Below are 12,716 nucleotides of genomic sequence, written 5' to 3'. Positions count from 1 at the left end.
GTGATTCAGCAGAGGGAGTGCTTTAGTTAAGGCACGTGAAGATTACACTGTGAAACAAATCGTTATCTAGTTAACTAGATCAATCTAACTGCGCAGATTAAACAGCTAACAGATACAGCAAAACACAGCTGTGCTCCGGAACAGGAAGTGATACAATACCGCAGTGAGAGCCAACCACCAGTAGAGGCCTTGGCCCCAATATCATGCATATTCCCCGCTTTCAAGCAAAACGTAAAAATGAGGGTGGCAGTCACTGCTTCAAATGCTCCATGCCTGGTTTTACATCCTGCACCTGCCCTAACTGCTCTATCACTCAGAGGGGCGCCCTGAGTCCCCCCAGTCCACGCCTGAACTCCAGCAAACTGAGCCTCAGGGTCTAAACTTCAACACTGATGGTACAAACGAGGCTGGGGGTGGCCCAGCATCAGTACCAAGGCCCCCTGGTAGGAGGCAGGGAAACTTCCAAGGGGGGAGGTCATTTCGCAGAGGCAACCCTCCCCCCAGACAATAACTCCGCCTCCCCCACCCTCTCCTGTCCCAGATGAGCAACCTGTGCTCAATCACGTTGAGGACGTAGCTTCGCTGTCTTCATGGAACACCCCATTTAAAGTCAAAGTGAACTTTAAAGGTGCAGCACTGGACGCCACACTTGACACAGGAGCATCACTTTCAGCTGTAAGGGCGGACTTGATTTCAGGGAACAACCAAGATCAACCTGTTACTACACCCTGGTCAGGTTTGCCCCTTCTCCTTGCAAATAACACATACTGTAACCCACTAGGAGTCACCTGGCTTACCACTGGATTTATGGGCAAGCATGTCTACCAGAGATTCATTGTAATCGCTAAGCTCTCCTCCCCTGTTGTTCTGGAAATGGACTTTATGATACGTACCTCCCTGCCATACATGTGCCTACCAGAACAGTAAGGATGGATGAGAACCAACCCTTCCCTGATGACCTTGAGGATGACATGTCGGACGCCTGTGACTTTGAAGGTGCAACTATGATGTTTCTCGATGTTTCACCATTGGCTCTGAGTGACAAAGTAGAGGATGCTTGCTTAGTAGGGGTGGAAAAAGCTGAACTGTTAAGATTGCTCGAGAGCTACAGTAGTCTGTTTGATGGTCACTTGGGCCGCACGTCATTAGCTGAACATGTAATTGACACTGGGGAAGCAAAACCTGTCAACCTCCCTCCCTACCGCACTTCACCCGCAAAAAAAAAAAAAAAAACATCATTGAGGAGCAGGTTCAAAAAATGTTAAAGGAGGGCATCATTGAGCCAGCATCAGGACCATGGTCAGCTCCTGTGGTCATCGTGAATAAACCCCCACGAGATCCAAGATTTTGTGTAGACTTTCGGGGTCTCAATCAGCTGACTGTGAAAGACTCATATCCACTCCCACGTGTGGATGAATCACTAGACTTTCTGTCCCGGGGAAAGTACATTTCCACCTTAGATCTTGCTTGAGGTTATTGGCAAGTGGCTGTTGCTGAGGAGTCAAGACCAAAGACAGCTTTTGTCACACACTGTGCCAGTTCAAAGTCCTCCCCTTTGGCCTCTGCAATGCACCAGCAACCTTTCAGAGGCTCATGAACACTGTCCTGGCTGGTCTCATTTACAAATCCTGTGCAGTTTACCTGGATGACATAGTTGTTGCCTCTCCAATGTTTGAACAACACCTAGCAGATCTGGAGGAGGTCTTGGTGAGATTAAAATCAGCTGGCCTGTCCCTAAAACTGAGTAAATGCCAGTTCTGCCTTAGTGAGCTCACCTTCCTCGGTTATCGTGTCACCCCATCTGGTATTTACCCTGACCCTGACAAAGTCAAAGCCGTAAGGGACTTTAAAGCACCAACCTCTGCAAAGCAAGTACGACAGTTCCTTGGCCTGTCAGGCTATTATAGGCGCTTTGTGAAGGACTATGCCCGTCATGCAGAACCACTTTTTGCACTTACAAAAAAGGGGGCGCCTTTCAACTGGAACAGCACATGTCAAGCAGCCTTGGATCTGCTGAAAAACTGCATCACCTCCACACCAGTGTTAAGGTTCCCCAACTTTGAACATCCCTTCTTCATTCACACAGATGCGAGTGATGCTGGACTGGGTGCTGCACTAATGCAAAAAGATGAGGGGAAAGATGTTGCTGTGGCGTTTGCTAGCCATGTGCTACACAAGTCAGAAAAACCATACTCCACTCCAGAAAAGGAGTGCTTAGCTGTTATTTGGGCCCTAGAGCACTTCAGGCCATACATTGAAGGTCTACACGTCACCTTCTACTCAGACCATAGCAGCCTGAGATGGCTAATGGCTCGCCCAAACCCCTCTGGCAGGCTTGCCAGATGGTCCCTTCGCCTCCAGGACTTTGATTTTAGCATAGTTCACAAGCCTGGTGAGCGTAACAAAGTCCCTGATGCACTCTCACGCAGCCCTCTCCCAGCAACAGGTGCTCCGATGGACCTCCTACCTACTCATGCTGTCATTGGCAGCCTTGATCTTCGTACTCTGCCCTTGGTAGTGTTGGCGGACTGCTCACAGGTACGACAGATGCAACTGGAGGACCCTGTAACTGGAAAATTGCTCAGTGAAGTGGAAGAAGGCAGCCAAAGTGAGGACAACGGCGATCTCTCCCAGTATGCTGCTCTGGATGGACTGCTTTACTTTCATGACTTAAAAACTAAATGTGGTCTGCATCCACTCAAGCAAATGAAGCTCTACGCCCCCACTGCCATCCGAGGTAGTCTGCTGAGGTATTACCATGACCACCCGACAGCAGGGCACCTGGGTGTCTCAAAAACACTGGCTCACCTGAGGCTCAGGTTCTTTTGGCCATACATGGCCTCTGATGTCAAAAGGTATGTGGTGTCTTGTTCAGTGTGCCAGATCACTAAGCCAAGCCAAAGAAAGCCAGCTGGCCTCATGGTACCGATCCAACCACAAAGACCATGGGAGTACACTGGCGTGGACTATGTTGGCCCTCTGCCACGCACTGCAAGCGGTAATGCCTACATCATTGTGTTTGTGGATTACTTCTCGAAATGGATCGAAGTGAGTGCAGTGAGAGAAGCTACAGCACAAGTAGCAGCTAACAAGTTCATCAGTGATGTTTTGCCAGACATGGGGCCCCCCTCGTTCCTCATCTCTGACACTGGTCTAAGTCCATCTATGATGCTGTATGGTCGAGAGTTGGACACGCCCCTTGACCTGGTTGTTCAACCCTCCTGTGATGGTGTTGATGACCCAGGAGTCCCTTATCCTGAAGGCCTGTGGACCTCGCTTCAGGAAGCACATGATCACGCTCGAGCTGTGCTGACTGAGAGCCACGAACGTCAGAAACGCTATTACGATCTGAAACGCCGCTGTGCCTCCTACAACATCGGTGATCTCGTCAGAGCTAAATCCCACCACAAATCTGATGCAATGAGCAACTTCACTGCAAAGTTAGCCCCACTACGCTGGCCCCTACCGCATCTCCCAGAAGTTGTCAGACGTGAACTACAGACTTGCCAGAATCGACACCGGAGCAGATGCAGGAGTTTTTCATGTGGTGAACCTGCTACCATTTCACACATGGCACACAGCGTTTCCCCAATGGACAAGTCGTGCCTGCTGTTTGCCAGAGCCCTGAGTTCGCGACCAACAACCTGCCTCCTGACCCGGATTTACCACAACCGAGCAGTTCGAACATTGAAGTCTCTTCAACTTCCGCCGTCCCCATGTCTCTCAATGACAATGAATCTGTCTGTAACACTGACTCTGAACAGACCGACTCTACACTGATTCCTGTGACCGAGACTGCCACAGTGACTCATAGTTCTCTAAACGACGACTTCTTATTGTCTGACTTGGTTGCTGCGCCTACTGAATGCTACGACTTGAGACCAAGACGTGTCCCCCGAGTAACCTCGGGATGGTCAGACACCAGGTGGACTAACGCTTTCCACACCGACCGACTTGACTTGAAGTAATGCTTTTGGGGTTCTTTAGCATATGTTCGCGTGTTATGCGTCCACAATAAAATCACTGATTTTGTTTTTACGACATACTAGGGAGTTAGTGGATGTTGCTTTGTTTTGAGCCCACTGCCTGATTTGTGTTGAGTTAATTATTTGTTTTGTTGGAGTTTTGCATGTTTAAAAAAAAAAAAAAAAGGGTTAATTCACTTTGGTCGCCTGCATTGAACCTGTTTATTTACATCTTTTTCCCACTTAATGGACTTACACGGTATTCAGTGCTGACATGTATGTCAGGCACTGTGGTGCCCCACTGAGTACACCCCTGTTTGGTTCGGACACCTTAAGTGCTTTACCATGTATGGTAGTATTTTAAGTATGGACTGTCTCAGAGCGGACGGCTGAGGTCAGCCTTTGTCTCACGAGGGGGGGAATATGTTAACAGTCAAGGTCGTGTGATGTACCTTTAAGAGAGACTATGCCACGCCACCAGAGGGCGCAACAGTTATTACTATTAGTCAGTCTATGTGGCGCTCTCGTTATGGACGTATGTCGAAAGTCGAGCTTCTGTCTTTATATTTTGCCACTCGACTCACAAGTGATGCATGGGTTCATACCTGAGTCGGATAATAAGTAGCCGTGTAACCTGGCATTGTATGGTTATATTTTTGTGTTTGTAATAAAGGCGAGCATTGTGGGAAAACCCGAACCTGAGCAGCCGTGCACTTCCTGGCTAATTGTCCCAGCCTCTGATGCTCTCAAAAACCCGCCGACTCTGGAAATACGGATCCGGACCATCACAGTATGTAGGATTTCAGAGCATTTATTAGTAGAAATAGAATAGTCCTTTCCTGGAACATTAGATTAATGCTGTGTTCAGAAACCTGGGAAGCTCAGAAAGACCTCACATTAAAAAAAAACCCTACTCCTGGACAAAGTGTAAATGCGGCCGCCATGGCTGTGACATCAACTCAGGTACCGCAGGTTGCTCAATTTCCTCACGAGTTTCCAAGTGAAAGTTCCAACCCAACAGAGTGTTTCTAGTAGAGCGGATAAGAGAATATTTAGAGGGGAATCCTGCAAATGGTGATAAAAGCATTAAATTTAGCAGAAATACTCCTCAGACAATCCTCTTTTGAAAAACCAATTGGCTACTTGAATTTTCAATCGGTGGTCAGGTAGGGGTCAATTGAAGAATTACACAGAGGTCAAAATTAAAAGATGCTCCAATCATATTGAAAAATATTCTACATTATTTGCTTGATCATTAAGATTCCAAAAAGGTATAGTTTGGACTATCTGTGACTGAATTCTATGGAGTTACGGGAGAAATACAGCAAGAATGGTGACAAAGGTCAGTTTCATTTTGTACAGGGGTCAAAAGTTAAAGTTGCTCCAGTTTTGGTAAAAAGTTATGCAAATTACTAGTTGAGTTAACACAGTTTTAAAAAGGAATAGTTTGGACCATCAATCATCCTTACTTATCACGTTACGGGGTAACATATGTCACATGTCATAGAATCCAATAGACGTATACCTTGTTTGACCTTTTAATTTGGAGACCAAGCATTCAACACTGTCAACGCTTTTCCATTTATTAATCCTATCAGGCCTGGATCCAGACCGGTTTGGACCGGTTGCATCGGTCAGATTTTTTTACGCATCGTTCGTCATCGGTTTAAAAAAAAAAAAAAAAATCTTGAATAATCCCGAATAGTACCAAACGTGTCCCAGTGGTGAACACAGCTTTTGATTTGATCCCACAATGCACCACACAGGTGTACACAGGAAAATTCAAACCGGATTAAACAAACATAGCGTCAGTCCAGTTGAGTCGATGATGGCATCCAGGAAAAAAGTTGTGCAAGGAAAATTGGGCGTTTATTTCAGCAAGAAACGCTGAGTGGTTTATAAATAGTTTTCAGACAATAGTGTGTTTGAAAGGCATTCTATGATGACAGCAATTACATTTTCGGTGGTTTTCCAACCATACATGTCAACCTATACAGATTGTCCATAAATTATACGTATTTTTTCGAGTTTCAGAGTCATACAGACGTACAAATAAAGTTGGATATTCAGGGTTTGGTCTGCAGCGGGTCTGTAATCAACCATTTCTGCAGTACAACTCCACTTTGAAGCGTGAACCATTGAAGCAATGCTTTGATTCACTAGCTCGTTGGTTCCTTGATTCGCTGCTCTTCAGAAGCGGTAAGTCCGCTTCTTAATCCCCCTCAAAGCTATTAAATACCGTGAGTCACTTTTGTGTGGATTTAAGTCACTAACTGGGACTCTTGTCTTGTTGTAGTCAAGAAACGAGAATCGTCCTCCGTTCTGTTGGTACAGCTCCAAACGCTGCGCGGCTCTCTGCCGAGACCGAGTACGGTCGGAATTAATAACTTCAATATGAATCGCCGCTTTAAATAAAATGACACTTTACAAACGTAATACAGACAAGAAACTACAATCGACTAAAATGTTTTTTTTTCCTTCCAAAATGAAACGTGCTGTATTTCTTTCAAATTACATCCTGACATGCAGCACAGCAGCTATAAGAGCTCAGCTCAGATATATGGAAACACATTCATGCCAATAATGCCTGAAAGGAAATGCTTTTGACAAAAACTACAGATTTTGTTTATTCCTATTTACATCCAGAGATCAAGGATCCACCATGTCAATTTTTGTTTGTTTTTTTAGGACATCATTTATACAAATAAGAAGTGTTCACTATGGTCCATGAAGTAAAATAAATATTAAAAGAACTGTGACAGTGTATGTTGCACACAAAAGAATGAAGATTATTGAATAAAAAGACGCATACGATTTTTATTTTATCATTGGTCAAAAATGCATCTGTCAGATTTTCACTGCCTATTAGCGCAACCGATAATTTGCATCACTTTTTACCAAATTGGAGCAACTTTAACTTTTGACCCCTGTACAAAATGACACTGACCTTTGTCACCATTCTTGCTGTTTTTATCCTGTAACTCCATAGAATTCAGTCACAGATAGTCCAAACTATACCTTTTTGGAATCTTTATGGTCATACAAATAATACAATAACATGCTTTTGGAGGGCAGTATGCATTTTCAAGAGTTCCTCTGTCCATGCCCAGTTGCCCAAAATGAGATTGGCGAATATCTCATTCCAGGTACCGTCGAATATCGTGTCAACGTAAATCTATGATACCGGCCCAGCAACGCCCCGGTAAAGTGATTATAATGTGGAATATTTTTCAATATGATTGCAGCATCTTTTAATTTTGACCTCTGTGTAATTCTTCAATTGACCCCTACCTGACCACTGATTGAAAAATCAAGTGGCCAATTGTTTTTTTCAAAAGAGGAGTGTCTAAGGAGTATTTCTGCCAAATTTGATGCTTTTATCACCATTTGCATGATTTTTTCACTTATCTGCTACACTATTCAAGGCATTTTTTTCCCCCACAAGCTGGAGGACGGAAGCGCTGACTTTGTGAGGGTTTTGAACCATGAGCCCCTCTTATCTACATGGGAGTGCGGTTCCCCTCATGGAGCCTGCCATATTGATACAGGAGCCCAAAAGGAACATTCTTACACCAACTTTCTGGAGGACTGAAGATAACAGGAGGAATCAGTGTTGGTTGCTAATGCAGGCTAACAGGCTTGAGAACAGTCATATTTGTGAAATGGAGGAGCCTTCATGTTCATCGCCAAAGAAGGCAAGGGAGCATGACTCCCCATCACCAAAGATCTAATAATGTGAAGGGGAACACAGCTGTGATCGGCGGCATAAAGCAATTTGCAACATCATCACTAGAGGGCACCAAATTCAGCACACTATAGCTTTAAATATTGAGATTCTCTTTGGGAGTGACAAGAATGGACAAGATTAGGAATGAACATATCAGAGGGACAGCTCAGGTGGGACGGTTTGGAGATAAAGTCAGAGAGGCGAGATTGAGATGGCTTAGACATGTGCAGAGGAGGGACCCAGGGTATATAGGGAGTAGGATGCTGAGGATGGAGCCACCAGGCAGGAGGAGAAGAGGGAGACCAAAGAGGAGGTTCATGGATGTGCTGAGAGGGGACATGCAGGTGGTTGGTGTGACAGAGGAAGATACAGAGGACAGGGTGAGATGGAAACGAGGGGTCGCCACAGCAGATCAATAACGGGAACAGCCGAAAGACAAAGAAGATTGATGGGATTTTTTTTTTTCAGATTTCCATATAGCAGTACCCCCCCCCCCCAAAAAAAACCCATACTTTGATTTTGAACATATATTATTGTAATTTGTCATATTGTGGGATTTGGGTGCCTGCAGAGTCTCTCAAAACACAGTAACACTGTTGTAGCAGCAGCTGGACTTTCTGGACATCACAGGAAAAGATAAATGAATATTTGTTGCCTCACTGAGGTGCGTTTAAGCCTCAGATTCCAATGACATAAGAATTATGCAGAGCCAGTTTGTTTGTTGTATGGTTGGCAGAGAAACAGAGAACCAACAGGGGGCAGCAGATTCTGTCTGACTGTCAAATGTGATACAGACAGAACACTTTCATACTGCCCCTCACACCCACGGTCAGTTAACAGTCACCAGCTCACCTAACCTGCAGTATAAACGGTGAACCATGCGCATAGATTCTTACTAATTCATAAAGCAGATTTCAACAAGGAAGTAAACTGAGTTAATTTTGTGGAAAATTTCTTCCTTCTTGCATTATATGAAGACACGCCAAGTTCATTAGATGGCATTGTTGAATTAACTTTGTATTTACAATTTCATAAAAAAAAAAAAACGTGTTTTCTCATGACCCAATTTGTGCAACAGTCAACCTTTTGGAAGGTCACGACCCCGAGCTTGTGAAACAATGGGCTTTTGGTGGTTGTGGTGGAGGCTTGGTTTTGCTGTAAATGACATTTCTTCATTATTTCCTCCAGATGACAGGAATCAGAACCTTCAGGGCAGAAATGTTGGCCATCATAACATCCTTCTTCCACACCTGTGTCTGTGCAGAACTGACAACGTCTGACGACTAACTGCCTGGTGGCAGCGTGATCATTTCCAGCTTAAGCAGTGGCCTTTTATTGTGGGCAGTCTAAGGCACACCTGTGCACTAATCATGGTGTCTAATCAGCATCTTGGTATGGCACACCTGTGAGGTGGGATGGATTATCTCAGCAAAGGAGAAGTGCTCACTATCACAGATTTAGACTGGTTTGTGAACAATATTTGAGGGAAATGGTGATATTGTGTATGTGGAAAAAGTTTTAGATCTGAGTTCATCTCATACAAAATGGGAGCAAAACCAAAAGTGTTGCGTTTATATTTTTGTTGAGTGTATTAAATTTGATAGGTCTCTTGTCTCAGCAACATTAAAATAACAGATTAGTGTTTCTGTTAATTTATTCTAAGTGTACGTTTCATTCATTAGTAAGTCCCTTGTGCTGCTACCTTGTTTTTCTACTCAAGGTTGCCACAGCAGATCCAAGGTAGATCTGCATGTTGAATTGGCACAATTTTTACGCCGGATGCCCTTCCTGACACAACTCCACATGGAGAAATGTGGCAGGGGTGGGTTTTGAACCGGGAAGCTTACGCACTGAAATCAACTGCACTAACCACTTGGCCACCATCACTGCCTATACATTTCATTCATTAAACATATTTAATATTCAGTTTACTATAAATAATTTAACATACAGTTGAATTTAATGTTCCATAAAAAAAAATTCAGTGACATATTTAAACATTTTTTAAAGGTATCGCAGTAGTTACTTTCCCTAGTAACTTTTATAATGCAGTTACTAACTCAGTTACATTTTGGGAGGAATAACTAGTAACTATAACTAATTATTTTTTAAAGTAAAGTGCCCAACACTGAACAGCACCGACATCAGACCTTAGGGGACAAAGGTAACAATAGGAAAAAAAATAATACTTCAATAAAACTTATAAGGAGAATTGCATACTTAATGCAGCACAGTGTGAATTAACATCACTATTCAACTCAAAAATGGTAGTTTTGTTTACAAAATGTAAGAAATCCCTGAGCTTAGTTTTCAAGCAAGGGTTGGGAACGTCACCATTTTTCATTCAACTTCAATTTCAATTCAGAATATTACATTTATTAGTCATAAGGGAGCTTTTTTTTTGGCTTAATTCTTAAGAATATGCCTTCTACATCATATTTACACTGATTATGGACCTGAAGAGAGGAAAAAAAAGCCTATCTTTTGGGGGTTCTATCAGGCAGGATCCAAAGTAGTCAGCTACTTTGAAATGACCCAGCTCTGGAATTCTGCTTTTTTATGCATTCGACTGCACTGATACATATTTAACACGCTTAAATAAACATTTCCCAACTGGAGCACACTGTGCTGATGTGTTCTGGTCCAGTTAATCCGACTTTATCTCACTGAGAAAAAGCACTTGCTTGACTGAGTTGTTAATTCTGTGGTTTAGGCGATAGGTTTTAGGCGAGAGGAGCGATTTTACACTACATGGCTCAAACAACTCCACACACCGCTAGGATTCCTAAAGAAAGCTTTAAGTGTTTGTCCATCTTCAGGGATGTTTGATTTGCACTGTTCGCACAGTTCGTCATTGCAGTGCTGCTTTCCTGAAGGGGGCAGGTTTCTTTGCATTTGCCTGAAATCTTTGCAGGTTTTATTAACTGGGATCTGCTTTGGTGGACGGTTCAGCTAAGAGATGTCTGGTCTGAGAGGGTTGAAGAACAGAGAACTGACTCGATGAAATTGAATCAGGGTCGTCAGTGGGCGGGGGATCGTGTTTGACAGGGTGCAGATGCACCAGCAGGCCAGATATAATTAGCCTCCCGCTGAATACACTCTGCACACGTGACCCTGCTGGCTTCAGGTTCAATAGAGGAAGACCAACTGCCATCACTCCGACAAGTTTTGCAACAAGAAGAAAATTCATCTTGCATCATATCCACACATCAGTTGGCCACATACTTCAAACAGTGTAACTTGGGTTTTGTAAGTAAGGAAGTCCCTTCGGCTGCTCCCTTGTTTTCACTCGGGGTCACCACAGCAGATCCGAAATGGATCTGCGTGTTGAATTGGCACGTTTTACTCTGGATGCCCTTCCTGACACAACTCCTCATTACATGGGTGGTGTTTCAACTGGGGACCTTCTGCACTGAATCCAAGTGCACTTGGCCACCACCCCTGCTGCAATTTAGGTTTTTTGTTGAGAATAACAGAAGTATTGTAACAGAGGTCACAGTGTACAAATCTGTTTATCTACCTAAATAAATTAAATACGGTTGGAGTGTTATAGGAATTTATTACAGGAAAATATCACTGAGGTGATGCATCACAATGACCCTGTCTATGTCCTCGGATAAGACACTTGATTTGCATTGTCTCAGGCCACCCAATTGTAAATGGGTATTGGCTTTGACCCTGTGTCAGACTAACGTCACTGAACAGAATCCGCGGATAAGCACTGCCACCAAGGGGCTTCAGGGCCTATATAGGACTTACAATTCAATTCAATTTCAATTTATATTGCACCAAATCACAACAAAGGTGCCTCAAGGCTCTTCAGACAGGTAAGGTCTAACCTTACCCACCCTTAGAGCAAGCACAGAGGCGACAGTGGTAAAGAAAAACACCCTGTGATGATATTGAGGAAGAAACCTCAAGCAGACCAGACGCAAAGAGGTGACCCACTGCTTAGGCCATTCTAGCAGTTACAAGGTTTTTTTGTTTTTGTTTTTTGTTTTTTTACAGATTTTACAAGATTTTTCATTCAGTTTTAAATTGTGGGTAAGAATGCATGTTCTCTAAGACAGATGCTAAATTTACTGTCGAGTAGAAGTTTTAAATATAGTCTGTCATAAAGGTTAATAGATGTTTACTACATCCTAGTACTTGACTGCCAGACACAAAACACTGTTTCAAGCAGCTTTTATGAAATTGTTTCATAATAAATAATAGAAGTCAAGGCATGGATTCTGGGAGTAAAATGTTACTACTCCTGAACCAATGTGACCTAATACCCAACAGTCAGTGTGTTGCTTTGGTCATGGAGCTTGACATGGTGCTATTCACGTCACTGCAGTTGGCACAGATTCCTTACAGAGGGAAAACATAGGTTTCAACAAAGTAGCCTGTCAGGTTACAAATAAATGCTCATTTCCTCTGACATAGTGAGCAAATCTGAGATCAACTGTTGAAATTCAACACGTTAAGGTTTCATAAGCAGATCTGTACAATGATATTGCTACAAGCTGTTTAGTTGCATAAAATTCTATTAAAAAACTCTGCTCAAGCTGCCCTCAACTGCTAAATGTCCAGGTTATATGGCGGATGAATATTTCTGTTGGTTGCTGAGGGATCTTATCAAGTTTGAGGAAACCCAAAGCTAAGATTAGAAGATGGCTGACGTGCATCATATCCAACGCTGTTGGGTAACTGTTCTACTCTGGAATTATTCAGTTACTCTGGGTGATATGTCAGCAGTCTGTCTATCTTGACTGCAGGTGAACTCTCTCTTTCTGTCTGTCTCAGAGGCCTCATTGTAAGTCAAACCTGTGGACCAGACCCCAAATTATAATGCATCAAGAATCTTTCGGGATAAAGTCCAACAAACAGTTTGCTGTAACTATACACATTTTTGTATGTTGCATGAGGGGAGAGGTTAGCTTGGTGCATGGACTGAGTGATAGCTGGAACCTGCACAGAGACTAATTTGGTAACCTCCCACTTGGAGGAGGATGGGCAGCAGACAGCTGTGAAACAGGAGA

At 43.5% G+C, this 12,716-nt stretch overlaps 1 pseudogene; it reads left to right on the top strand.

Annotated features, from left to right (window-relative positions):
• Window positions 1-11,965: 11,965 nt before the first annotated feature.
• LOC117517771 overlaps window positions 11,966-12,716 on the top strand; it is a 28,375-nt pseudogene continuing 27,624 nt past the window's right edge.

The sequence above is a fragment of the Thalassophryne amazonica genome, chromosome 9, assembly GCF_902500255.1.
Source record: "Thalassophryne amazonica chromosome 9, fThaAma1.1, whole genome shotgun sequence".
Taxonomy (NCBI): Eukaryota; Metazoa; Chordata; class Actinopteri; order Batrachoidiformes; family Batrachoididae; genus Thalassophryne; species Thalassophryne amazonica.
This window is presented reverse-complemented; position numbering and strand designations above follow the sequence as displayed.